The sequence below is a fragment of the Chanodichthys erythropterus genome, chromosome 8 (genome assembly GCF_024489055.1).
Source record: "Chanodichthys erythropterus isolate Z2021 chromosome 8, ASM2448905v1, whole genome shotgun sequence".
Lineage (NCBI taxonomy): Eukaryota > Metazoa > Chordata > Actinopteri > Cypriniformes > Xenocyprididae > Chanodichthys > Chanodichthys erythropterus.
Window position 1 is genome coordinate 7,462,699 of NC_090228.1, and position 6,554 is coordinate 7,469,252.

Below are 6,554 nucleotides of genomic sequence, written 5' to 3' on the forward strand. Positions count from 1 at the left end.
TGGAAGAAGGCGGTTTTACAGATACTAGAAACATGACTTTCAAATGAAAGATTGGTATCAAAGAGCACACCCAGGTTCCTAACTGAGGACGAAGGTTTAATGGAGCACCCGTCAAGTGTTAGAGAGTATTCAAAGTTTTTTCGTGAGGAAGTTTTTGGTCCAAAGATTAGGATATCAGTTTTTTCTGAATTTAATAATAAGAAATTTCTTTTCATCCAGTTTTTAATGTCAGCTATGCATTCTGTTAGTTTTGTGAATTTGTAGGTTTTGTCAGGGCGCGAGGAAATATAGAGCTGAGTATCGTCAGCGTAGCAGTGAAAACTAACACCATGCTTCCTAATTATCTCTCCTAAGGGCAGCATGTACAGAGTGAAAAGCAACGGTCCTAGTACTGAGCCTTGTGGTACTCCATATTGAACCTGTGATCGATACGACATCTCTTCATTAACTACTACTGACTGATAACGGTCAGATAAGTAAGATTTGAACCATGCCAAAGCAATTCCACTAATGCCAATATAGTTTTCAAGTCTTTTTAAAAGAATGTTATGATCGATAGTGTCAAAAGCAGCAGAGATCTAATAACACTAATAGAGAAATACAGCCACGATCGGATGATAAGAGTAGATCGTTTGTAACTCTAACGAGAGCAGTCTCAGTACTATGGTATGGTCTAAATCCTGACTGGAAATCCTCACAGATTCCATTTCTTTCTAAAAAGTAGCACAAAAAAGTTTTTGAAACTTTGAAATGCATGTGCCTGTTATATTAATAAGTAAAACATTGCTTTTAAACATAATTAAAAGTTTAGTCGTTATATGACTTGTTTAACTGTGGACAAACGTGATAAATATCACTTAAGACAGATAAAAACAAATATATTTGACACAAACACAAACTAAATGAATCTCAGCTCTTTCGTCACGTGTGTTGTGTTTACGCTCGAGGCCTGTGACTTTCAGCAGATCATTTTATCTGTCTTACCCCATCAGATGAGAGCTGATCTGACTCACATCCTGACAAAACATTGATTAGTTTTCAAATATGTGAAAATTAAACTTCAGCTCTCTCACCCAGACCACAAATTCACTCGCCCAGAACACTAGCTTGACGCTACAGCACTGAAAGCAGTGACAGAAACTCGAGCGCAGTTTACCATCATCTCCACTAGGCGGCGCGAGCGTGTTTCACGGTCAGCGCGACACCTTTGGGTCCTTGACAACAATGACGCTTGATGACAGTCTCTACGACACGTGCAGATGACAGCTATTATCACACAACTGCACATATTCCAGCAAATAAACCGACTCACAGTACGATAAAATGCGGGAATCGAGTGTCATTGACTCCTCGGTAAGTCACTTTACACATAAACTGAATTTCTCTAGTAATGATCCTTGTTTAGTTGGATTGTGTTTGTACTGAAACATGGTTCTGTTGATGTCACAGCAGGGCTTGTCAGGTTCATTTTCTCAGTGTCTTTAAACTCAATCTTGTTGTTTAAATGCTGCTTGTTATTATATGAAGGCAGTCGCGTCTTCTGTGAAAGTTTCTCAGTTTGTTTACATGCTCTTCTCTCACTGAACTCACACTCACACCTTCACAAGAACAGATGAATTGTAGCTGTTGCGTTTCCTTTATAATCTGAATGAATCACCATCTGATATTCATATTATCAGGCAGAATAATAAGGAATGGTGTTTTTGTCATCGCTGTTGTTGTAGTCTTACTGAAGGCAATAATCTACTGGATTGATGTTATTAGAGTCAGTTGGAGTGTGAAGCTCTGATGTTCTGCTGCTTCATGCTTTAGTAGATCTGCAGTGTTCAATTTTTATACTTGTTTAACTGGCAGCACTAACATATGTCATCTTATATTTATGAGCTATTATTTGAGCTATCTTTTTTAATCTGATGTTTTAGATATAGATATGGAGTAATGTGTGTGTTTATTATGTGTTTCTCTACAGAATAAGGGATGTTTGGACACCCAGTCATCAGAAGCAGAGCTGTAGGAAGTGTGGACAGAGATTGACTGTAATGATGGACTTCTGCTGATGGACAGGTAAGGCTTGTAATGTGTGTTTTTGGCTTGTAAATGCGTAGGTTACTATCATTTTCTTTTTGAGGGGTGGTCCCTTTGAAAAGCAAATGATGGTAACCTAAGTAGGTGGGGAAGGGACGGCGGTCCAAATTTTTTATACAGCTAATTTTTCTTTTTCAGACAGAAAAGTATAACCCCTGCTGCACATGGTACCGGGGCTCAGGGGGGGACCCGACTCATCCCCACCCCTTCACGCTCACACCATCCACTCATTTCGCTGAGATCTGGCTGGGATCGAACCAGCAACCTCTGAACCCGTGAGGCAGCGCTCTTAACCTGTGAGCCACAGATCTCATGTCTGAACATGTGCAGGAACTTATATTTCACTGTTTCCTGACCTGTGATTTACAATAAACTAATTCAAGCTTTCAGGTGTCTGTCATGATTGAGGTGGGATTTGAACCCAAGCCACTATCACAGTCGCATCACCAGAGAACATGTGTTTAGTCACTTGTGCCACTGTGACTTTCACATTGAGCTCTGGCATTTGGCTACTTTGTTGAATATAATGCCAACAATTTTACATAAGCGATAGTTGGATTCGAACCCATGTCTCTATCACAGTCTTGTAACCAGGGAACATGTGTTTAGTCACTCACACCACTGTGACTTTCACACTGAATGCCGGAGTTTGGGCCACTTTGTTGGATATAATAGCAACAATTTCATATAAGCAAGAGTGGGATTTGATCTCAGGACATTCACATACAATCAGCAGTTAATCGTCCACTGAGCCACAGCGTCTGTGATGATCATGAGAAATTTTTCATCGATTTAATTATCTTTAGCAATGTTTTTTTGTAATGCAGACAGTGAATTTGTGTTCTTGGCTTTGTCAGCTTTTACTGCCTCAAGAACATGAATCACTTCATAATTTCCACCATATTATCTGAGTGAAATGAGTGACTGTATGTAAATGTAATGTACACACACTCATGAGAATTTTCATTTATTCATTCTTTACATGTCAAACTCAAACTGAAACACACACATGACTAGTAAACAGCATTTATTTATTCAAGTAAATTGATTTGATATGAATTAGAAACACAGAGATCATCACATCTGCCTGGAAGTTTCTAGTAAAGCTGAAGACCTTGATTAACTGCTTCAGGTGTTTGTAATGAGGTTGGAGCTAAACTCAGGAAAGTGGATCACCAGGAGCAGGATTAGACAGACAGTCCTGCTTTATTTCTTTTCTTCATATATGAATGCAGATACACTTATCGTCCACAAGGGGGAGACACTGACCTCAGAGGACTCTTACATTCACCTCCTCCTCATCAGAGGCACAGAAGATCTCCTCACGGAGTCTGTTGCTGGAAAACTGGACAACATTTCCCATGCTGCTGTATTTTCAGGAAAACATGTGTTTCTGTGAATGTTTGTCATTTAATTAAATAAATAAATAAATCAACCGGAATATTTAGCATAATCGGATGGCTAGGTTTCTTTCACGAAGTTACATTCTTCTTTTACTGTCTATGGTTACATTTCATACTGCTGTGGTTCATGCAGATACACTTATTATCCACAAGACGGCGCTGAAACTGATCTGAAACTTTGAAATGCACGTGCCTGTTATATTAATGAGTAAAACACTGCTTTTAAACATTAAATGTTTAGTCGTTATATCATTAACTGTGAACAAACGTGATAAATATGACTTAAGACAGATAAAAACAAATATATTTGACACAAACTAAATGAATCTCAGCTCTTTCGTCACGTGTGTTGTGTTTACGCTCGAGGCCTGTGACTTTCAGCAGATCATTTTATCTGTCTTACCCCATCAGATGAGAGCTGATCTGACTCACATCCTGACAAAACATTGATTAGTTTTCAAATATGTGAAAATTAAACTTCAGCTCTCTCACCCAGACCACAAATTCACTCACCCAGAACACTAGCTTGACGCAACAGCACTGAAAGCAGTGACAGAAACTCGAGCGCAGTTTACCATCCGCTCCACTAGGCGGCGCGAGCGTGTTTCACGGTCAGCGCGACACCTTTGGGTCCTTGACAACAATGACGCTTGATGACAGTCGCTACGACACGTGCAGATGACAGCTATTATCACACAACTGCACATATTCCAGCAAATAAACCCACTCACGGTGCGATAAAATGCGGGAATCGAGTGTCATTGACTCCTCGGTAAGTCACTTTACACATAAACTGAATTTCTCTAGTAATGATCCTTGTTTAGTTTGATTGTGTTTGTACTGAAACATGGTTCTGTTGATGTCACAGCAGGGCTTGTCAGGTTCATTTTCTCAGTGTCTTTAAACTCAATCTTGTTGTTTAAATGCTGCTTGTTATTATATGAAGGCAGTCGCGTCTTCTGTGAAAGTTTCTCAGTTTGTTTACATGCTCTTCTCTCACTGAACTCACACTCACACCTTCACAAGAACAGATGAATTGTAGCTGTTGCGTTTCCTTTATAATCTTTGAATGAATCACCATCTGATATTCATATTATCAGGCAGAATAATAAGGAATGGTGTTTTTGTCATTGCTGTTGTTGTAGTCTTACTGGAGGCAATAATCTACTGGACTGATGTTTGTTATTAGAGTCAGTTGGAGTGTGAAGCTCTGATGTTCTGCTGCTTCATGCTTTAGTAGATCTGCAGTGTTCAATTTTTATACTTGTTTAACTGGCAGCACTAACATATGTCATCTTATATTTATGAGCTATTATTTGAGCTATCTTTTTTAATCTGATGTTTTAGATATAGATATGGAGTAATGTGTGTGTTTATTATGTGTTTCTCTACAGAATAAGGGATGTTTGGACACCCAGTCATCAGAAGCAGAGCTGTAGGAAGTGTGGACAGAGATTGACTGTAATGATGGACTTCTGCTGATGGACAGGTAAGGCTTGTAATGTGTGTTTTTGGCTTGTAAATGCGTAGGTTACTATCATTTTCTTTTTGAGGGGTGGTCCCTTTGAAAAGCAAATGATGGTAACCTAAGTAGGTGGGGAAGGGACGGCGGTCCAAAATTTTTATACAGCTAATTTTTCTTTTTCAGACAGAAAAGTATAACCCCTGCTGCACATGGTACCGGGGCTCAGGGGGGGACCCGACTCATCCCCACCCCTTCACGCTCACACCATTCACTCATATCTCTGAGATCCAGCTGGGATTGAACCAGCAACCTCTGAACCCGTGAGGCAGCGCTCTTAACCTGTGAGCCACAGATCTCATGTCTGAACATGTGCAGGAACTTATATTTCACTGTTTCCTGACCTGTGATTTACAATAAACTAGTTCAAGCTTTCAGTCATGGGATTTGAACCCACGTCTCTATTGCAGTCTCATTACCAGAGAACGTGTGTTTAGCCACTTGTGCCACTGTGACTTTCACACTGAGGTTGGGCATTTGGGCCATTTTGTTGAATATAATGCCAACAATTTTACATAAGCGATAGTTGGATTCAAACCCATATCTCTATCATGGTCTCGTCACCAGGGAATATGTGTTTAGCCGCTTGTGCCACTGTGACTTTCACACTGAATGCTGGAGTTTGGACCATTTTGTTGGATATAATGCCAACAATTTAATGTTAGCAATAGTGGGATTTGAACCCAAGCCTCTATCGCAGTCTCATCACCAGAGAACATGTGTTTAGTCACTTGTGCCACTGTGACTTTCAGATTGAAGATTGACATTTGGGCCACTTTGTTGAATATAATGGCAACAATTTTACATAAGTGATAGTAGGATTTGAACCCATGTCTCTATCACAGTCTCGTAACCAGGGAACATGTGTTTAGTCACTCACACCACTGTGACTTTCATATTGAATGTTGGAGTTTGGGCCACTTTGTTGGATATAATAGCAAGTAATTAACACAAGCAATAGCTGGGTTTGAATTCAGGTCTCCATGATCAAAGAGCAACACTTTATCACCTGAGCCACTGAGTCAAGCTGTGTTGTAGGTAGGGTTTTGTTGGGTGCTATGTTTCAAAAGTAAAGAAACATTAGCAAACATTGGACATGAACCTGCATTTTCACACACACAAGGCAAGCGTTCAACCTCTGAGCCTCAGAGTTGGTGATTTTGTGGCAATATATTATTAATATTTGTTTTTTTTTTTTTTTTTTTTTTTAAAGTCAGCTAATCACATCAACATCTTAACATAAGTTGGGTTTTGTTACACGAATCCAGCACATCCATTGAAGCAAGTCACACATAGTTCAAAGGAACATTTTTCTCCACAAGGGTAACATTATAAAACTATCAAACTATAAGAGCCACACTATCAACATTAAACAGATTTACAAACAGAACTTTAACTCAATTAGCTACAAATAACTGTACCATCTTTCATAAGTATCCCCAGCTTGAACATACACAGCTAATTAAACATTCATCTGTCACAGCCAATCAAAGACTTCGCCAGTCATAGACAAGAGAACTGTCGATTTAAGACTCTCAGAATAT

General features: G+C 39.4%; 2 long non-coding RNA genes across 2 annotated transcripts; both read left to right on the top strand.

Moving 5' to 3' along the window:
- Positions 1 to 1,225: 1,225 nt before the first annotated feature.
- LOC137023829 (uncharacterized) lies at positions 1,226 to 2,462 on the top strand. The gene is made up of 3 exons (XR_010895588.1): positions 1,226 to 1,353; positions 1,970 to 2,064; positions 2,224 to 2,462. It is a non-coding gene; the product is annotated as an uncharacterized lncRNA (long non-coding RNA).
- A 1,664-nt stretch (positions 2,463 to 4,126) lies between these two features.
- Positions 4,127 to 6,048, top strand: LOC137023830 (uncharacterized). The gene is made up of 3 exons (XR_010895589.1): positions 4,127 to 4,260; positions 4,883 to 4,977; positions 5,137 to 6,048. It is a non-coding gene; the product is annotated as an uncharacterized lncRNA (long non-coding RNA).
- The last annotated feature ends 506 nt before the right edge of the window (positions 6,049 to 6,554 follow it).